The sequence below is a fragment of the Propithecus coquereli genome, unplaced genomic scaffold (assembly GCF_000956105.1).
Source record: "Propithecus coquereli isolate 6110/MARCELLA unplaced genomic scaffold, Pcoq_1.0 Scaffold28, whole genome shotgun sequence".
Taxonomy (NCBI): domain Eukaryota; kingdom Metazoa; phylum Chordata; class Mammalia; order Primates; family Indriidae; genus Propithecus; species Propithecus coquereli.
In genome coordinates this window covers 14338401-14360951 of record NW_012148396.1, presented here as the reverse complement: position 1 = coordinate 14360951, position 22551 = coordinate 14338401, and the positions used below count along the sequence as shown (strand labels likewise).

General features: G+C 43.1%; 1 protein-coding gene across 1 annotated transcript in view; it reads left to right on the top strand.

The window, feature by feature from the left end:
• Positions 1-22551, top strand: part of GABRG3 (gamma-aminobutyric acid (GABA) A receptor, gamma 3) — a 498853-nt gene that overhangs the window by 178092 nt on the left and 298210 nt on the right. The gene's annotated exons all lie outside the window — the stretch shown is intronic.

The window sequence follows — 22551 nt, the reverse complement described above, 5'->3', positions numbered from 1 at the left end:
AAATCTTAAAAGCATCTATAGGAGGAAAGAAGACACATTACACAGAGGAAGGAGAATGTTAGTCAAAATACACTGACTCTCATCACAGACAATGCAGACCAGAAAGCAATGGAAACACCGTAAGTACTGGTGAGGGAGAGAGAGAGAAAAACAAATCCTGTCAACAAGAAATTCCATATCCAGGGGAAATATCCTGTAAAAATTAAGGTGAAATAAAGATATTTTACAATCAACAAGAGAGAGAATTCATCACTAACAGAGTTGCATTACAAGAAACTGTAAAAGTCCTTCATGCTGAGGGAATATTATACCAGATGGAAGGTGTAGTCTACGGAAGGAATGAAGAGGTTAGACAATGTAGATCTGTAAGTAAATGCAGGAGACTTTTTTCTCAATTATTAATTAATTTACAAGATGATTGGCCATTTAAAGTAAAAATAATGATATTTAGTAGAGTTTATAACATATACGGAAATAACATATGTGACAACAATAGCATGGAGGACAAGAGAGGGTAACTGGAAGTATACTGTTTTAAGTTTCTTATATAATATGTAAGTAATATGTTAGTCTTTTATAGTAGTAATCAATAAATTATTAATAAAAGATATATGCTGTGAACCCTAGAGCTACCATAAAAATAACACAAAGAGGCTGGGTGTTTTAGCTCATGTCTGTAACCCCAGCACTTAGGGAGGTCGAAGTGGGAGCACTTCTTGAGTTGGGAGTTCAAAACTCACCTGGGAAACATAGTGAGACCCCTTCTCTACAAAAAAAAAAAGAAAAAAAGAAGCTGGGCATGGTGGTATGTAGTCCCAGCAACTCAGAAGGCTGAGGTAGGGGAATCACTTGAGCCCAGGAATTTGAGGTTACAGTGAGCTATGATCACTCCAGGCTGGTGACATAAGGAGACCCTGTCTCTACAAAACAAAACAAAACAAAAGGGGCTAAATCTTAAAAGCCAGTAGATAAGATACAATAGAATACTAAAGAGCACTCAGTTCATCCAAAAGAAGACAGGAAAGAAGAATACTAGGAATTAAGGGCAGATGGAACACATAGAAAATAAATAGGATGAAAGACGAATAGAAACATATCTATCAGTGATCACACCAATAGGAAGTGAACAAAATGCTCCAATTAGTAATTTCAGTACATCAGTTTTTCAGTGGAGGTATTAGTGGTCTTGACTATTTTGAAAACATGACAGTGGAGGTGTATTGCATGAATCATATAAAAAATGTGACAAGATGTGTGCAAGAAATATGATCTCATATTTGTTAACATTTTTCCTTACTTGTCCCAAGTGTTTAAAATGGAAGGGCTGATGTAAAAATGTGCCAATTACCAGTATATTATTTATGTGTCCCCAAATAGATTTTGAATCTCTCATCTCAAGCAATTTTCAAATTGAAAATATATAATTACTACTTTCAAGTCTGTCCCTTCCAGATTGGGCTTTTAGCTCTCGCTCTGTAGCTGACTCAGATGATTCATCAGGTGACGGAAAAGCAGGGAGCTGGGCCCTGTCTGGTGCTGGCTGAGCAGGAGGGGACGGGAGGAGGGGGCAGCATCTCCAGCCTAGGTGCTTGGGTGCTCAGGTGCTCAGGTGCACTGCGTAGCAGGGGCTGGGTGGGTTTGAGGTGGGAGCCAGGACATCAGACCTTTCTGCCGAAATACAGTCCATATTCTTGGTAGGACTGATAGAACATTGGAGTTGTAGAATCCGTGCCCCCAAGATAGGAAATAAATTATAGCTTTGAGTGTCTGCATCAAATCTTAAATCATGGAACCCCTTCTCTTGACGTCAACACGTTTTTTAATATTAAATGAAAATTACTTTTCTTTCCCCGGCCTACCAATGTAAAAGCTAGATATAAAGGAACACTGCTGCACCTGCTGTTCTAATCAAGTCACTACTCCCGATGGAAGTGCCCAAAATTACATGCCATGCTATCACTTTTCAAATTGTGTGTGTGTGTATAGTATATGATGAGAGAGAGAGAGAGATGGAGATTATACCAAGAATTAGGAAAATTATAAAAAGAAAAATTATCCCCTCTCTTGCCACCTGGCACCAGTTTTTGTCTGTGTCTGTCTAGTGTATGTGCATCTTCTTAGAGATGTTACGTAGATTTCAGACCAACCAAAATATGTGTGTCTGGTGCACACTCAAGTCAGGCGCTATTATTCTGTGTGCAGTGAGGAAATATAAATAAGGGGGAATCTTCGCTTCCAAAATGTCTTAGTCCATTTTCTGCTGCTATAACAGAATACCACACACTGGGTAATTCACAAAGAAAAGAATTTGTCTGGCTCATGGTTCTGGAGGCTGGGAAGCCCAAGAGCATGGTGCTGGCATCTGAGGAGAGTTGTCCCAAGGCAGAAGGCATCACGTGGTGAGTGAGTGAGCATGAGGGACAAAGAGTGAAATGGAGTTTTATTAGGAGCCCACTCCATGATGACAGCATTAATCCATTCAGCTATTGTTACAACGGCAATTAAATTTCAACATACATTTTGACAGGTGCATTCAAACATAGCGTCCAAAGGAGAAGTGTGTATACACAGAGCAAAGATACCGAATGACAGGGATAGGACAGTGAGGTCAGGTGCGTGGGAGGAGGTTTCGACACAAGATGTGAAGCTTTGCTCTGGTTCTGGGGGTTGTCCCGTGAAATCCTGGAAGGCTCCTAGTTCTCGGCACGATTGTCACCTGGCGGCCTTCTTGACGCTAGAGTTTCTCTGGGGATTGTCAGCACTGGGCTCTAAACAGACTCCCTTACCCTTCCCTCCTTTGAAACCCATGGCTGAGAGCCCTTTGCTTGCCATGTATGACTTGGATTATTTACCCCCAAATTATTGTCTTATATTTGTACATATTGAACTCTGCTCTGACACTCTCCTGGCCACTGCCACTGGCCATTGTGCACTCAGAAAGTCATCGCTTAGTCCCATCTTTCCCCAGGCTGTGGGGCAGACTGGACACCACCTCCTGCCGTGTCGCCTCCAGGTAGTTAATACGTGCAGCAGACATGTACTTGCACCCTTAAACCGCAGTGAGCCAGCAGTGGTCACTGGCTACTTTTAGTCAAGTTAAACATGACTGCAACCGCATTGCCCAGGGGCAGTTTTTGCCCAGTCATTACTGGGCAGGTCCCTTCTTGCCCTCTGGGTATCCGTGCATATCCTTGGTGCTCTGAATCTTGGACCAGGGCTTCTACTCCTAGACAGCCTCACAGTCCAGGTCTGTGCACCTGGAAGGCAGGGGCTCATTCTGCTCCCATCAGCTGTGGTCTCAGGATTAACTAGTGAGTCTGGGGACACTGGACAATAATGTGTCCAGCCACCCTGAGTGCAGCACGCAGACAGGGGCTCTGTCAGGCCGCCAGAAGCAATTTGTACTCCAATGTCATCTGAGTGGCCTGAATTCCACTCATCCATCTGTGAATGCACTTAAAGAAATACTGCTTCTTGCAAACCTCACTCTGGGATTAAGAGGGCAACACCCCATCAAATGGTTAGACTCATCTCTTGTGATAGGACATCTTAACGCTCCATTCTAAAAGTCTGTAATCATTCACTAGCTCTAAAGTTGATATATTAGGGCTTCCTTCTTGTTGCATTTTACCTACCTATTTTATTTCAAAGTGTTCTAGATGTGATGGTCTTTATTGATGCAGGGAAACGTGTGCAATTAGGGTGCCATTAGGAGGACAGCAGAGAGCTGTCTGCATTCTAACAGGGCTGCAGTGCTGAGAAGCTAACCCTATAAGCCCATTATGCCGGCTCCTTGGCTAGTGATTCCAAGCCGTGTGGATATGGGTTGTATGGTTTTATTGGGGAGGGGTGGGGAGAGAGAGAGTAAGAGAGAGAGTAAGAGAACTAATGGGAGGTTTTGAATAGCAGTCCTTGCTCCGAAATACTTTGAGTTTACTTTTCACTTGTAGTTAATTACAAATATGTACATTTAAGAAAATTTTATTATGAAATGTTTAAACACCTCCAACACCAGAGAGAAAATAGTGTGATAAAATGTATACCCATTACCTGATTTGATAATTATTTCTCTGTACATTTTGTTATTTTTGACAGTGAAATATTTTAATGCAAACCCGGGCCTCTCATCGTTTTGCTGCTACGTACTTGAGAGTTCATTGCTAAAAAAATACGGACTTTTAAAACCTAGCAACAATGCTATTATACTACCAACAGGATTAGCAGTACTTCTCTTGCATCACTGGATACCCAGTCCATATCCAAACACAGTTGTGTAGTTGCTTTGTTTAAATTAGTATCAGACTATCCAGGGTGTTTGGTGATACCCACATGAGTTGTGAGATACATCCTTGATCCTTGAGCATTGATTTGCTCAAGATATTAGTCTGCTTTCTTTCTCATGTGTCATTTAACTTGTCCTATTCCCCACATTTTCTGCATTTCATGTGTTACGTTTCATCACATGACACTTCTTCCTCTTTTAATAGCTGGAGTGCTTTGGTACAAAGTAGCTTTTCTCATCAATTAGAGCTATTTGGTTCCTCCCAGAAAACCCATTGCCCAGGAAAGGGAGGATAAATGCTGAAATCTTTCCCTTTAATTGCCAATTTGCGGAGTGGGACGTGTCCTAGTTATCTACATGTTGACCAGGGAGGGCTTCTCTCTCTCCCTGTCTCTCTTGCACTTCATTGACTATTGTTATAAACCCATAGATTCTTGTTTATTTAATACATTTTAATCAGTTATCATCATTACTCTATTTGATTCTCAGATTTTTCTATATGGAAGCCCCTGCAAGTTGGCTTCCACGACTTTTGACATGGCCTTAGTGGTCCTCAGCCATCACACGATGTCCCAGCATCCCCGTACATTTCTTTCCCAAGCCCTGGAATTGATCAATCCTCTAAGAATCTCTGTCTCCCTCAGTGGAAATGGCATTTAGAAAATACCGTCTGGCACCTAGGGGTGGGCATTGCTGTTAGGTTGTCACAGGCTCTAGAGCCTTCTGTTGTTTGAAGCTAGAAAATACAAATAGTGTTTAAAAGAAAGCAATCAGGACCAACGCCAGCCTCTAATGCTGTGTCTCCTGGCCCGTCACATGGCCTTTTCTGGGGATGGTGGCTTTTGCTCTTCCTTGGTCTCCCTGAGTTGCGCTTCCTGTGCACCCCTCCCACCCAGGGGTCGGGGGACATGCTGTCTCCCTTACCCCAGGGCTCCTGCACTGCCCCAGACAGGTCCGATCTCTGCCTGCAATGTGGAGCCTGCAAGGACTTGCCCCAGTTTTGTCATCATCTGCTGATCCATTGACCTGGTTTTGGGCCTGGTGTTTGTGGGGAGCCCATGGGGGCCCCATGCCCCGTTGCATCATGTGCCACCCCGATGCCCCGGGCTAACTGACGTAAGTGCTGTGGCCACACTATCAGTATTTAGGGGCTCAGGGGATTCCCTGATACCTCTTTGTTTGTTTTTAAAGGTATCATCCATGTTTTTTTCCATACGTTATTCTGTTGATCTTTTTGACTTGTGGTTGGAACTTGGGAAAATCCTGAAACGATGCAGCCACCCTGGTTCTGTTGCCTAACAATGTCTTCAATTAAAGCCGGTCTATCATTAGACACCAGCTAGATGTAAGCCTCTCATGACAGATGTGTTCGCACAGAGATGATAAAACAAAGCCAATGGTAGGAAGCTTGGCACACGTCTGTGCTGCATCAGACATCCCTCAGGGTTGTCCTGGAGGGGGGAAGCCTTTTTTCTCTTCTGGCACAGTGCATTCTGACCTTTGTGCTAGGAATAATTCAGTTGTTGCTTTAAACATTTCTAGTTCACCCCTAACTGCTGGTTACAATGAAAGAAAAGAGCCATTCTTCCTTTCTCTGAGCAGCCTGCAGAGCCTCCTCAGAGTGGCTGGGGCAGAAGGCCTGGGGCAAATTATGCACCAAGAAAGGCTTAGGGAGTCAGCTCTCAGCAACCTTGCGTTACTGGGCGGGGGTCAAGCTGAGCTTCTGGCCTGTGTAAATAGGTATGCTGAAAAAATAGCAAACAAGCCCAAAACACATTCTGTATCTCAAATCTGAATGCTAATGAAAATTAAACTAGTTCCTTTTCTTTTTTCTTAACTTCAAGAGACCATGCAGCTTTCACTATGCTAATGTATATTGTGAATTTCTCAAAGAAAGAGCTGGCCTTCAGCATTTCTCAAGTGAACTTGACCTTCCAGCCCTTTTTATACCTCTATTCTAAGAGTTCCACGTTTTTCTAAATCTGTGCTCCCAAGGAACACAACTGCAGAAGGGATGCTCTCGGGACTATAGTGCGTATTAGCACCAAGACAGCTATGCGAGTTTAAGAAAGGCAATAGTATTTATTTTTTAACCACTCATTTTATGAACCAGTGTTTACTGACTAGCTTGGTGTTGCTCTAGGTCATACTAGCTATGCTGAAGGATCTAAGCTTAGGCCCCTGCTCTCATGGAGACAGAGGTGCTGATGAGTCATTAAAATATAATATGGGAAGTACTAGCAGTTATGGAGTATGAAGAACTGCAAGAAGAGGAATGAGTAACATTGTGCTAAGAATAATCCAGTTGGCACTTTAAACATTTCTCACTCATTTCTAGTTATCGACTCTGCCACGGAAAATCAGGAAGGCTGCCCAGAAGAGGTGACTAGAAGGCCCAAGTTCTGGAACTTGCATGAAGGAGGGTGTGGGCTCTGTCACCCTCATCCTGGACAGACCCCATAGAAGACGGGCATTCATGCAGGCTGGCATGGGGCCTTTCTAAGGGAGCGTCTGGAGTTGGAAAGGCTTAGGGCCGTGCGGTTGGTGGGGAGCTGACAGAGCTGGGGTGGGCGGCCCAGTCGTGTTGACTCAGTACTGCGGGCTTTCCCACTGGAGGGAGAGCTCGGACAGTGCTAGGGATGAGATGCTGAACTTACTGCCTGATCTTAAATAAGTTAGCAAATAGCATCTGTAACAGCGTCAAAGAAAACCAGAGCTGGACAGTAGTGGAAGCAATAAAAACAGACTGTATTCAGAACTGTTGCAGTAAGGGAACAGAAACCTCAGAATAGAACTGGGCTCAACTCCGAGTACAGCATGGGCAAGTGGGAACTTACAGCCAAAAACCAGGTCTGTGGATGGAAAAATTGCTAAGAGGAAGCATCATGAGTAACTGTCCTAACAGGATTCTCTCTAAAGGCAGACCGGGGTGAGCAGGCAACACCTGGGGAATGGCGGAGCGTGAGGAATCTGAGCAGATCTTGAGGGTGACCAGATAACGAGGTGGGGGGTTCTTGCTAACGTAGGATTCTGCAGGGAAATGCATAGGTGGGCCTTACTGGGGAAAAGTTTCAGGAGCCTGACCAAAGTTTGGTCAAGCAGATAATTTTTGTCAGCAGTGCCAAAGTTATTAACTCTTGGATTAATGCTGTATTGTGTGGAAAGAGTTGGTGGTTTGGTTGCAGGAGTCACACCCACATGGATGTGTGACTTGTTTTTGCATTTCACTAGTGGCAGGGTGCTCCTTAACCCCTCAGATGTACATTACAATCTCTTTGAAAAAAACTTTGCAGGGTGCTGAGAGGATTACCTTAAACAAATCATGGAAAACCATGCTTGGCATGTCATAGATGCTCCAAAAGTGATGATAAGTATTATTGATTCATTTAATATTTGCTCTTGGTAAATAAAGTCATGCAAGCTTAAGAGTCAGAAATTATGAAAATCCTCTTCAGAAATTCGAATCAATGTCAGAATCAGAAATATTGCTTACTTGTCAAATGAAAATAAAATCATCAATGAAGTGTCATGATTTTCCATTTTGAAATATGTGCAGTGCAGCAACCTCGTGATGCAATATTGTCATCTCCCTTGAGGAGCAGATTGCAACATTTCCCACAAGTGTCCACTACGCGTTCATCACGTGTCCAAGAGAATAGCACATTAGCCACGTTCAAAATGTGTGTTGTACTTTTTCCACTTTTGTTGATAAGTATTCCTCCAGTTTTGTAATTAGTTATTTTCCCTCTATTAACTTGTTTGCATAAAAACTTCCTCTGATTTTTACGATAAAATTCTGATGGCTTTATGCTTAGTCTGACTCTAAGAAATTTATCATTTTCCCCTCTGGAAGAGTATGAAAACTTTAAGCAAGAACTACCCAAGTGAGCAGTTTCCAGTTTCAAAATGTTCAGAATTCATTCATTTCCCAAATACAAAGAAACACAGCACCCTGGAGTTCTGTGGCCCTGCAAGGGGTCCATTTGTCTTGTATCTTCAGAAGTATTGTTTGAGTTTCTATTTGCTTCCATCTGTTCTGTATTTTTTCACAGTATGAATTTCAAGTGCTACAGTAAAGATGGAAGCCAGAAAAATCCCTGGGTCTTTGGAAGAGGAAATTATAATTATTTGGGGTGGGGCATGGAGTAAAGTGTGGGTAGGGGTGAGAGAGAGAGAGTCCCTTTTCAGCCTCATGTGCATAAAATCAGCTCTATTTTTCCCCTGTTACCAGATTGTTCTCTTGATTCATATTATGTTCATCACCTCCTAGATGTCGCTGGATGTGGCTCAGAAGAGTCGCAACAGTTCTGTTTTGTAGTGCAGTGCATTCTGCATGCGTGTCGTGTGGAGGTGGCTAAACTGCCTCTGCAGAGACTCTGCCTGATTGAACATCTCTGTGAGCTCAGCTTGCTCCAGGAGCCAGTGGGGCCCGCTGCACTTGTTTTTCCTATCACAGAGCTAAGAAGTTGGCTAGGCCCTGGGGACGGTAGAGACAGATGGATCCTGTCCATTGTGAACACACACTCTTTCTGAAGAACCTTAGCACCGTCTAAGTAAAGTTTGCAAACCGCTGGTGTAGAAGAGTGAGTGGATTTACACACCTCAATAGCAATGAGAATAAACCAGCAAATGGCTTGAGTGAAAGAAAAAAAATGACATTGAACAAGAAGAGCAACTGTGAAATTCTTCCAGATCATCACTGTCAGTTGCCTTTAGGTGGTTTGTTTGCATCCTAAGGTAGCTTGGTGCATCCATAGTAATGGACTGGACTCGCCATGTACTCGTAGCTTGCATTCGACTTGTCACAACTCACCAACTGCCCCACTTCCCTCAGCACACCTCTGTTCCTTCCATACCCTCCCCCAAGCCCATTGCTGCAAACATCTCTAACTCCCTTAACTTTGCTCCAACTCGGATCCTGTTTCTATGGTGAACCTATACCGTGTGTGTGTGTGTGTGTGTGTGTGTGTGTGTGTGTGTGTGTGTGTGTGTGCATAACCAGGGTCAGTTCTAGCAATAACTGAGGAAAAAACCCACCATTGTCTCTCATTATTTTTTGTTTTCTACTTGGTCTTCCCTGGCCCTAAACCCACTGGCTGATGCTCTTACCACTCCCGTTTTGTCCCTGCTAGCATGCGCAGCCCCTACATCCACTGGAAGTTGTCTACCTCATGTCTCCATGGGGCTCCAGATTTGGCCTAATCAACTTAACAGGTGACCTTGTTTTGCTTTAGTATTTGCGGGTCGAAATGTCCTCTCTCACTGTGGTGTTACTCCCAGCAGCTGGATTGTACTGACTTCGTAGGAGATCCCTAGTTTCCAACTTCATGATACGGTGCAGGGCAGGTAAGGCCTAAAGGGTTGAAGGCCAAAATAAATAAATATCTTGCCATCAGATCCACGTGGCTCCCAACATTTATTGCTGGAGGCGCTGCAAGCAGGCTCCTGGAAGGAGGAGCGGTTTGTTAAGCATCCCCTTTCTGCACCGGGGAGGGCCAGCGAGCTGCCCAACTAGCACAGGCAATTGGGGTGTCGTCTGTAGACAATCTGTCCCATGTCAAATCCCCAGAGTCCTTCATGCTAGACATTATCCAGCAGGGAAAGAAAAACAGAAGACAGTCCTCTTATCCCCACACACCCTTGTTTGCTAGAGGCTCTATCCAGTTGCAGGCAGATTTGTGTAAGAGATGTGTCCTAAAGCAAACGGCTGGGGACGCAACAGATGAGGAAGGCTGTGTTACAGACTTGTGGCCACTCAAAGCCATCATGCTGAAGGGATCGGGCAGATGTTAGGGCCTGAAAGATTCAAAGCTCTCTGTCTGAATGAATTTCTAATTCTATTTGTTCTATACTACACACAAAGCCATCTGACTATACATGTGCATCCTAGCCACATCTTTCTGGAGGAAGTTGTTCCTTTTTCTGTTATGTAATATCTCAGTGTCAAATGATTATTCATTCACTGAATACATACGTTTTTAAGTGCCTGTTACATGTAAGCATCCTTCTGAGTGCTGGTTGGCAAACAGTAATGAACACAACAAAGATCCCAGCACTCAAAAGTGATGTGTTTTGGTCATTTTCGGATCATTTCCTGCTCACAAGAAATCATAGTGAATTCCCCAGACTACTAAAAGGCCATTACAGCATAGCATTTCCACTATCATATGCAGTTGAATGAACTGGAAAAAAAATGTGACCCCTATGAGAGTGAGTAGTAATTAGAAAGCAATGAAATCGAAGGTGGACAAATATTAGAATGACACAGAGGAGCCAGTAAAATGCAGATTCCAAGGCACTGTTTCACATCACCTCTGGGGACAGTCCCTAGTGGCACGTACCATCTATGAGTTGCTCCAGGTGATTTTAGGCCACAAGTTCTCTGCTGGAATGCAGGCAGGGGCCTGGGAAGCAGGGGTGGCTGGGACCTAAGTAATTCACTCCCACTCACTAGTCTTGTTAGGTTATTATTCAAATGTGTATTTGTATATGTAATAAATATTGTAATAGTTATTCAATATTACAGATTATAAAATGCCACGGACCTGAGAAGTTACTCTTAAATACTGAAGACTTTGGCAGTCAAATCCATGAATCATACTGGTTTTACTGGGCTACATTACTTTTTTGTAAATGATGTTTAAAAGCACATACCCAGGGATCAGACAGACTGTGCTTTGAATCTGGATCATCCAGGAGAAGGACAGTGACTTCGGGCTGGGAGACCCCTGGGCTTCCGCTCCTGGGCTGTACAATGGAGGTAACAAGTCTGACTTCCCCACATGGTCCTGAGGGCTAAATGAGACGACCAGAGGGGCACTCAGCTGAGAGGCTGGAGCGTAGAAGAGTATCCCCCTCCGGCTGCTGAGGAAGGAACTCTGTGCTGAAGTCAAGTGTCCCCTTGGACATGATGTGCACTGGCTGCTTTTCCAACAGGGGGACTAGAAAGGGGTTCCACTGGGGCCAGGCAGCGTGGAGGCGTACGGCCCAATGACCAGGATGTCCACTTGGTCGGAATGAGCCGCTGCTGGCCTGGGCAGCTAATATTTACCAGAAACCTGCAAAATCATTTTTTGATAGCTGAGGATATAGCTGTTTTTGCAGTAGAGCAAAAATAACAGCAAGAAAATAAGACTTCTGCTTTTATGATTTATTTTTAGTTTTCAATGAAAAGCGATCAATTTATTCTAAAGAAAAGAACCTTAGGTGTGGTCATTTTCTTGAAATCCTTGATTTCTAATTTGTGACATAGTATTTTGCAGGTGATTTTTTTTTTTTTTTAGTTTTTTCCCTACTGCCAAGCAGTGGAATAAGGAGCTGGAGTTTCTAACGGATGGCAAATATTCTTCATTTTCTAATATGTATCTGATCATGTCCGTATGTTTCCGAATAAGATATAAAAAAGTTATTTTACTCTCCCGGGGCCATAGAAAGACTGGAGAGGAGAAAATAAAACAAAACAATACATTAGGCTTTGCTTTGCAGCTCACATTTAGCTCCTGGCCACAAGACGATGACGGTAAGAACGGAGGAAACTCAGTGACTGAGTAGCATGCCCCGGGTTGCACAGCTGAGGATCGGGAAGCTGACTGACAGCCAGGCGTTGGGATCCAGACTGCAGGATTTCATCCACCACACTGCACATTTAATTAACAAGAGTGTTATTTCTGAAGGATGTGAAGAGGTGATGGAAATGGCTAGGCTATGGACCTTTAAAAACTGTTGAAATGTGTTTTATTTGACTACTGAAGCATGCATCATGTTCTTCTTTAATTTATTTAATAAAACAAACATTTGCGTTTCAGAAATAATGCATTCACGTATGCTCCCAACTGAAAAACAAGCATAAAGCGTAGAGAAGTACATTATGCAAGAGGAATTTTTCCCTCTTGTCACTCACCCACATAATCCTGCTGCTGTTGCTGTGGGTAAGCTCAGTTAACAATTTTAAGGTATATCAATGAGACAATTTTAATATATGCATTTTGTATGCATATGTTTGCACATGTTACCCTACAACATTTCATGAGGGATTTTCCTATGTGTGGTTAGTCATTCACCTCATACTTATTAATCACTTCTTCTATGCCAGGCACTTTTCCTCTACCCTCCTGAGTTCTTAACTCTTAGCTGGGAAGCACGGTAACAAAAGACAGATTAACAAGAGCAAAACAAAGCAAAGTTTATTAACATGTATGTTTCATATGTACAGGGGAGATACTCAGGAAATGAGTCATTCTCAAAGAGGTGGCTTTAGTCACACAAGATCCAGCTTCTGTGACATCTTCACAAAGAACAATAAATTTTTAGAGCAGTAACAAGAGGAAGAAAAAGGACCTTGACTCTCTAGGGAAGGCGAATAGTGGGAAGGAAAATAAGCGGGAAACTAAAGGTAGATACAGGCTAGTAAAGTCTGTGTTGACTCCTCTGGTGTTGTCTCCAGGCTGATAAGTATACAAAGTTGTCACCAGTAGTTAACCTTTGTTCTCCCTGGTAGAGAGGGGAAGAGGGACACATCTGTAAATTTATGTCCTGCTTTTAGGCAAACAGGGAAAGAGTAGAAAGCTTTTTTTGTATCTGATTCTTCTCAATTGCCTTTAGCTCAAAATAATCCTTAAGCTAAAGTAGCATACTTTGGGGTGACATGGTCTCATCTCCTACACTGGTAACTGAAAATAAAGATATGTTCACTGCTCACATGGAGCTTATACTCTGGAGAAGGAGACAGAATCTTTTTTTTTTTTTTAAGGGAAGCACCAAACACAATAATGGAAAAAAATATATAAAATTATTGTTGTTAACTAATCTTGAAATGTTTGATAAAATTCTCCAGTGAAACCATCTGAGTCCAAAGATTTATTTTGAGGGAGATTTTAATTATGGATGCAATTTATTTAATGTGTTACAGGACTATACAGATTGTCTATTTAATGTAGGCTAAATTTTGGCATTTTGTGGATTTTGTGATTTGTGTCTTCTTTCTTTTTTTCCTTGTCATTCTTGCTAGAGGTTTATTATTTACATTGACTTGAGGAACCGGTTTTTTGTTTCTTTGATTTTTGTCTATTATTTTCTGATTTTCAGTTTCATTGATTTCTGCTCTTATATTAATACTTATTGTTTTCTTCCCTTTGCTTGGTTTAGGTTTATTTTGCTCTCCTTTTCCAAGTTTCTTGACATAGACATTTAGATTATTGGTCTGAGACCTTTCTTCTTCTCTAATGTAAACATTAGTGCTGTGAATCTTGCTGTCAAGATGGCTTTATCTGTGTCTCACATATTTTGATATGTTATATTTCATGTTTTATCAGTTCTGTGTATCTTTTAAAATTTCCTTTGGCAGATTCCCTTTAGCCATAGATTATTTAGAAGCATATTGTTTAATTTCCATGTGTTTGGAGATGTTCCTGTTGTCTCGTTTTTATTTCTCTTTCGATTTTTTTATGGTCAGAGAACATACTTTATTTGTTTTTAATTACTTTGAATTTCTTGAGGTTTATTTTATGGCCCAGGATATGGAAAATCTTGGTAAATATTTAAAAAATGTGAAGAAAAATGTCTATTCTGCTGCTATTAGGTGGAGTTTTCTATACATGTGAGTTAGATTCTGTTGGTGGATTACATTAGTCAGTTCTTCCATGTCCTTGCTGATTTTCTGTCTGATACTTCTATCAGTTGCTTACAAGGAGGTTTTGAAGTTCTCAGTGATAGTTGTAAATTTGTGCATTTCTCTTAAAGGCCTATTAGCTTTTGCTTCACGTATTTGGATGCTCTGCTGTTTGATGCATACATATTTGAGATTGTTGTGTCTTCCTGGTGGAATAATCTTCTTACCATTATTTAACTTTTATGTTATTAGCATTTTTTTCTCTGAAGTTTGCTTCATGAAAAATTAACACAGATACTCCTGCTTTTTCTGAAAATTAATTTTATATCTTTTTCCATACTTATACTTTCGACCTACCTATGTTATTGAATTCCAAATGAATTTCTTATAGACAGTATATAGTTGAATCATGTTGTATTCTTAATCTGTGTCTTTAAAATGTTGTGATGTTCAAACCATTTATATTTAATTTGATTATTAATATATTAAGAAATAACATTTATGTCTGCCATTGTAATATTTGTTTTCTGTTTGTTTTGTCTGTCTCTCATTTCTCTGTTTCTCTTACCTTAATATGGGTTACTTGAACATTTTTCAGGATTCCATCTTGATTTATTTATACTGCTTTTCAATATATTGCTTTGTATGGTTTTCTTCATGCTTACTGTAAGAATTACAATATGCATAAACAACATAACAGTCTTGATGTTTTACAACATTGAGTAAAGTGTAGAAACTCTGCTTCCATTTAGTTGCCTGGACTGTCCTTATTGTTGAATATAATTGCCTTAGGTATTTTCTATACATACATTCAGCACCACATCGGATGGTGTTATGGTTATGATTCAACCATCAAATATTATTTAAGAAAGTCATAGGAAGATTGATTGCCAATTATATTTTTATCTTTACTCTTACCCATTTCCATGCTCTTCTTTCTTTTCTGAAGTTCAAAACCTTCTTTTATTTTCATTTCCTTTTAGTTTAGAGAACTTCCTTTAGCCATTTTTAAGGAATATTTGCTAACCACAAATCTGTCTAATTTTTCTTTGTCTGAGAATATTTTTATCTTCTATTTCTGGAGGTGTTTCCACTGGATGTAGAATTCACAGTTGACAGTTCTTTTCATTTAGCACTTGAAATATGTTGTGTGATTTCCTTCTTGCATCCATGGTTTCGGATGAGAAGTCTGTTATCATTCGCGTTAGTTTTTACCTATACATAACATGCCATTTCTCTCTGGCTGCTTTAAAGATTTTCCACTTTATTTTTTATGATGATATTTCCAGTTATGGATTTCTTTGAGTTTATTTGGAATTTTCTCAGCCTCTTGATTCTGCAGGCTTATGTCTTTCACCAAGTTTCAGAAGTTTTCAGCCACTATGTCTTCCACTTTCTCTCTCTTCTCCTGAGACTCTGATAATATGAAAATTAATTCTTTTGCAATTGTCATATAGTTCCCTGAGACTCTATTCATTTATTTATTTATTTTACAGTCTATTTTCCGCTGTTTAGGCTAGGTAAACTTTGTAAAATCTTTCCTCAATTATGCAGAGTCTGTCTTCTAGCATCAGAACTCTACTATTGAGCCCATCCAGTGAATTTTTAAGGTTTTATTTATTGTACTTTATATAATTTTGATTTGGTTATTTTCTGAGCTTTCTATTTTTAAAATTTTCTTTTAAGAGAATTTATAATTGCTCGTGGAAGCATTTTCACAATGGCTGCTTTAAAATCCTTGTCAGATAATTCCAGCATCTGCATCATCTTGGTGTTGGCATCTGCTGATCATCTTTTCTCGTATATCTTATAATTTTCTGGTTCTTAGCATGATGAGTAATTCTGTATCGTAGCCTGATAGTTTTAGATATTATATTATGAGGCTCTGGATCCTATTTAACCTTCTTCAGCATGTATGGCCCATGGAGGTGTAGTTGGCAGACCACGTGGCCGTGTACATTCAGCATCCCTTCGGCTAGCTCATGCCACCCTGGCAAGAGGGAAACACCCAGTTACAGGTGGGTGGGGTGGAATTTCAGCTCTTTCCTAATCCTACTTATGCATTCCCAGTCAGCTCTTCTGTTTGATTTTTCTCTTCCTATAAATAGCACCCTATTCTCTATACCAGTGGTAAACACCCTTAATGTCTGAGCTGTCACCAAGACCTTGCCTCCCCTCCCCGGGCCTCCCAGAACGCTTGTGTTGCTGCTGTCCCTCCCCGGGCCCTGCTTGCCCTGCCCAACTGCTGTCTGCTCCAGCTGTGCCCCCTGGGAGCCACTGGGAGCCCCCTCTGCGGCTTTGCTCGTTCGTTGCTGGAAACAGGATGCCCCCATTGCCATTGCTTTGCTTAAAATGCTACAGCGCCTTCCTGTGGCCTATTAAATTATGTATAACCTCCTCCCCAGGGAATTAAGGGTTCTTGTTTCTTTTTTTTTTTATTTCAGCATATTATGGGGGTACAGATGTTTAGGTTACATATGTTGCCCTTGCCCCCCCTACCCCCCAAGTAAGGGCTCTTGTTTCTGATATGTGCTCCATCCTGCCTCTCTGCCTTCTCTCTTTTTTAAAGTGAAAGTCTCACAGGCCAGTATCTTCATAAGAAGACCTTATTATTTTCATTTAATAGTAATACTTGCCTGACTCCTCTGTGCCAGGTACTGTGTTATGCCCTAATACCATCGTTTCATCAATGCGCATGATAGTGCAGTGAGGCAAACAGGCACAGGGCGAGGCTAAGACCTGGGGCTCAGGAAGTGTCAGCTCTGGGCACACAGGCTGACTCAGCTCTCTGGCTGGGGTCCTTGGCTGTCTGGATGAAGCTCCATGGAGGTGACGTGTGAGAGCTCTCATCACGAGGCACTGAGCACCGTGGGCATTCAGTGAATGATGCAGCCGCTGCTGCTGGTTCTTAATGTTATGGCCACTCTTTAGAGAGAGGCTCAGGGAGGTGGAACGTGTAGCCCAGGAGCACACAGCTACGAAGTAAGGAAAGGCGGGCGCCCTGCTCTGTAGCATCAGAGCACAGGCTGGGAAAAGGAACAGAGGGAATCATCTTGCTGGCTTCTCCTGTGTCTCCCTGGCTTATGATGTTTCGAATTATGATTTTTCTGACTTTACAATGGGTTCATGGGTGTATTAAATGCACTTTGACTTATAATATTTTTGATTTATGATGAGTTTATCCAGAAATAACCTCATAAAGCTGAGGAACATCTGTACTTATATGAAAACTCTAGAAAGACTGAAATGTACATCCATTTAAAATTCGATACGTTAGCTACCTGCTTCCGCCCTAAACAGCTTTCACGATGAACTTGCCTCTTCGGTTCATTATGTGAGCAAGAAGGAGCTGGTGTCCATCGCAGGATGCCAGTGGCACTCTCAGTAGCAAAATACACAGCCATTCTATTTCCTTTAACTGCTGATTTCTTCGAACGTGTATTTACTTGATTTTCAATGTCAGGGGAATGCGAGGCCGCCATGTGTCCCCTGGAAACAGTGACCCCCCACAGTTGAAACCTTCAAGAAACAGCAACAAAGTTCACCTGGGCTTCGAGTGGTGTAAAGAGGAGCGCTTAGGAGTAAACATCGCATAAGCATTTTGTGTAAACTGTCTCAGAAGAAAGGATTAAGGATAAATAGAACCTCAGATTATTGGGACAAAAAGAGCACACGCTGACAGACTGTTTTGGTTTTGCTTGTGTCGTTAGGACAGCCATTACATTGTATTAGTCTGGTCCTGCAAGTGATGCACTTTTATTTTAAAGTGAATGTGTTTCTTACCGCAATGAAACAAGAGTTTCCAAAATATTTCTTAATGCCAGGGTTAACTTGATTCCCATCTGATGGGCCCTGGGTCATGGAGAATGTGTCCCCGAAGGTGAGGACTCCAGCTCCAAGTGAAATTCCCACCCCTTCGATTTCGGTGGCTGGTTTGTCCTTTGTTTTTCCCTTTCCCTCCCCTCCCTTCCTTCCTCTTCCCACAGTCCTTGGGCATTGCCACTGCCTCTTGCAAACCAAAATAAGACAAAACAAAAAGTAGGATGAATGTTTACTGGCTGCTCTGTAGCCACTAAAGCAAAGAGATTGCAGCAGGTGTAATTCGGTAATGTTTATTGACTGACACTGGCTATGGCCTGTTAGGTTTAAATTTAGTTTATATGGGGGCAGGCGTGGCTTTGACACTCACTATAAATCATCTGGCTCTGATATGAGGTGGAATTGTATGACCCGTATTGGAAACACTGTTTTGTCACTATTCGCTCTAAAAATATATGCTCTTTTTGGGGAGTTTTACATGAAATAAAATCAGAGCATTATATATGTATTTCCAGGGTGGTCCCGATAATCAAGAATTTAGGCTGTTTCCGCTGTGCGTCAGGTCCTGCACCTCCCCTCTGCAGGTGCCTGGGGCACAGCAGTGAACACGGCAGGGACAGCCCCTCCTCTGAGGAGCTCACCTGCTGCCAAGCAAAGGCAAAGGCGGGAACCTTTCACCTCTCAGAGGAGACGGTCAGCAGAGTGTTCTGTAAAGGGCCAAGCAGTACATCCTTGACACTTTGTGGAGTGGACGGTCTCTGTGGCACCTGCTGCTGGCAGACAGTAAGAGCAACTGCGGCTCCTAGGAGATGATGGGTGTGGTGATTCCCAACAAAATGTTGCTCAGGAAACTGGCCTTGGGATGGACGGGAGCCTTAGTGTGCTACCCTTGAGCAACATTCTTCACTCCTGACAGAAATTCTTATTTAAGTCCTCGAGATTTATTTCACTTTAATTTTTTTATTGATGTTGCCTACCCTCCTGTCTCCTTTTAGCTGTCTCCTGCTTTTCAGCTCATCCATACTTTATGAAACGCAGAGAACAGCGTCTCCTACATTCTGTATATAGATACTTAGCCACCTCCATGCACCTCCTCTGGGATAATTTCCATTAATCCAAACAAACACAGAGTGGAGAAAAGAAATAGAGCAGAATATTTGTCTTTAGCCCCTGTCTGCAGCTAACTGTATCTGCTTTGATTTCTAAAGAAGAGTTGGAAAAGAAATCCTTCTCTGTCGAGTACCTGTTGGGTCCCTGGCAGTGTACTGAGTCCTCAGAAGGGGCAGCTTCAGGGCACAGCTACTGTCCCTCAAATGTGGACAGGTTAGGGACAGAGTTAGATAAGCACATACTCAGCAGAGTTGAACACAGGGAGGTCAGCTGACAGCTCAACATAGGATGCAACTGGGGTGCAGGGAATGAGCATCTCACCAGCTGGGTGTGTGTATGTGAGGGAGAGAGAGAGAGAATGTGCTGATACACTGAGGAGAAGTAAGAGAAGTATTCATCATGGAGCTATAACACTTAAACTTTGCGAGATGCAAAAGGCAGGTCCTATGAGAGATCATGCCTGTAGTTTGTGAGAGAGAGAGAGAGAGAGAGAGAGAGAGAGAGAGAGAGAGAGTGTGTGTAGGGGCGGGGAGGTGTTAGCAGCTGGTCTGGCCAAGCAACATGGGGTTTTAGCCATGGAGAACATGGGTCTGTGTTCTTTCGTCCTTTTTGTTTGTTTGTTTTGGTTTGGTTTTTAGAGACAGGGTCTTGATCTGTTACCCAGGCTAGAGTGTAGTTGCATAATCATAGCTCACTATAACCTTGAACTCCTGGGCTCAAGTGACCCTCCTGCCTCAGCCTCCCAAGTAGCTAGCACCACAGGTGCACACGACCATGCCTGGCTAATTAAAAAAAAAAAAAAAAATTTGTAGATATGGGATCTTACTATGTTGTTCACGCTGGTCTCGAAATGCTGGGCTCAAGTGATCCTCCCACCTCAGCCTCCCAAAGTGCTAGGATTATAGGCCTGAGCCACCACACCTGGCCTCTTTTGTTCTTTTTTATTCACAGGTATTTTTGTAACAACTAAAATAGTGCCTGGCACATAATGGCAAGATAAATATTTGTTGGGTGGGTGAATGAATGAATGAATGAATGCTGCTCAGGAACCTGGACTTAATCCTGAGGTCACTGGAAAGTCATAGAAGGATTCTAACAAAGAAACTGATGTTAAATGATTTGCATTTTTGGAGGATAACTTAGAGCAACACTGGCCAAAGATGTAATGTCACCAGTTTATAGACAGAGGAACTGAGGAAAAGAAAAGACAAGAAACTCTCCCAAGGTCAGAGAACCCTTTATTCCCTGAGCCTGGCTGACCTTGTTGCCTGTATTTCTTCCCCACATGCCAATCTGGACAGAAGGCCAGTGTCGTTTCTCAGGGCACATACAGCTAACTGCGTCCATGCGGGACTTGTAACCATCTGTGTCACCAGCCTGGCCGATTAACCATACCCTTAGTGCCCACATGCTGTCCAAAACAGTGTGGAGTGTGCTGCCATCCAAGGACGAGTTTAGGCTGGCCGGGCAAGGAGAAGAGCAGTTCCAGCAACAAACAACAGCCCCCGTCCGTGGGCAGTGGGAAGCCATGTTCTCAAATATTGGGAACTGCTGCTTCTTGACAGAGAGATGCCTTTGAGGCTGGAAACCTGGGCCTGGGCTGACCCTGAGGACAAGGAAGAGGCCCAGCAAACACCAGGGGCACCACCTAAGAGCCAGTTCCCTGTGGGTGCTGGACCACGCCCAGGTGGCCAGGGACTCCCCGGTCCTGCACAGGACAGGCTCTCCAAAGGACTCGGAGCAAGGCCACATGAGCCCTGGGAAGGGGTGTGTGTCAGTCTTCCCAGGCTGCCATAACAGAATAGCATAGACTGGGGGCTTAAATGAATGAACCGCAATTCTTCATTCTGGAAGTCCAAGGTCAAGTTGTTGGCAGAGTTGGTTTCTCCGGAGGCCTCTCTCCTTGGCTTGCAGGCGGCTGTCTTCTCACTGTGTCCTCACATGGTCTTTCCTGGTTTCTCTCTGTGTGTCCTAATCTCCTTCTTTTAGGGACACCAGTCAGACTGGAGTAGGGCTCTCCCTGATGACCTTAGTTAACCTTACTTACCTTCTTAAAGGCGCCATCTCCAAATTCAGTCACTTGGGTGTTCAGGGATTCACCATAACAATTTTGAGGGACACAATTCAGTTCATAACAGAGAGGAGTTGAGGCGGGATCCTGAGGCTTCCAGACCAGGTGCCTTTGAAGGAGCTTCCAAGGGTGGAGCGGCTGTGGACAGGCAGCCAAGGCAGGGAACCCGCTGCTCCTTTCCTCCCCAGCCTCAAGGAACACCTATCATTTTTTTGGAACTTTCTTCTCCAAAGTTCAAACCACACACGGTTTCTGTTTTATGAATGCTGAAATAAGTGAGTTTAGAAGAAGAATATTCATGAATTCATTTTCTCCCACATGGGAGATTTTCACCTTTTGGCTCTCATAGTTTTCAAGGTCAAATCTTGCAGTCCTCCTCCAGCGTTGGCTGCCTGCGGCGTATGAATTCCCTCTCCCTCACACTCACGCACACAGGCACGCACATGCTCATTCTCACGCTGACCATCCTAAATTGACACATAATTGCGCTTCCAGAGCACCGTTCACTCGGATGGATGCCGCTCCTGTTTTCCTTGGTAATGGATGAGTGCAATGAAAAGAGAAATTACTAAGACTTAGTGTTTATTCTCAGACAGTATGCTAAAAGTAGACCCTGCACTCATGGAAGGTTCAAGTTGAAAGTTTAAACACTGACATTTTAGAAGCCAAATGTCAGCAGAGTGCAAGGTGTGGCATTCCCACAGCCTAGAAAGGAGCGTCCCACGCAGACCCCAAGGACGCCCCTCCAGCAATACAGGAACAAGTGGGGGGAGTGCTGTGTGGGCACTTGGCTTCACCAAGGGTCCTTTGAGTGGACCAGAACTCCTGTTTCCTAGAAACATTTCCCCCCATTTCCTCTCCACACCAGTCTCTATAAGTTCTTTAGAAGATACACAATTATCATGTTTCCTTAGGGGCCATTTTCCTGTTTGCCAGAAAGAAGACATAAAAGAAGGGCTGGAGAAATCCCGGAGCCTGTCTTAGCCTGTAAGGGAATGAATATATTTTTGTTGTGGGAGCTGGAGGTAGACAAGGACGTGGGAGGAAGTGAGCCAGTGGGGAAACACAGCAGCCAAGCAGGCCGATATCTTGGATGTCCTCGTCATTTGAGTCTGCCCTGGGCCCTAGCGAGAGCACCAGGTGCCCCGTCCTTAGTATCTCTGCTAACAGAAACTGCCACATGCAGGTGGCCTCCCTGTGCCATCAGAGCCTTGTCATCCTGCAGTCACGGAGCCTCCCACGGGAGCTGAGCAAATGCTCCGCATGCCCAGAATGCCAAGGTGCGAGCTAGTACCTGTCAATACACACATACTGTCCCTGAGCTATAGTGATAGATGCCATTAAGCCCTTTTGTACCACTCTTTCTGAAATATATTTTGCAAGTCTGCCCTTTCAAAGACAGTTCATGGAGTATAAATGCTCTGTGGTCCATGTACAGAGGGCTGGTTGGACCTCCGTGGTAACAGTGATGCCGCGGGGTCCCGTGGGGTCTGAGGCTGGGCTGTCTGACATCTGCCTTGTTGTCACTTCACTCTGTTCCCTCCCTGCTCTTGTTCTTATGACCTTTTGGTACTGTCAGCGGAATTGTCTATTGCGGTTCCCTCTGTTTCTAATTGGCGTTTCTAAGCTTCGGGCAGCCTGAAACTCAGAAAAACAAATCTT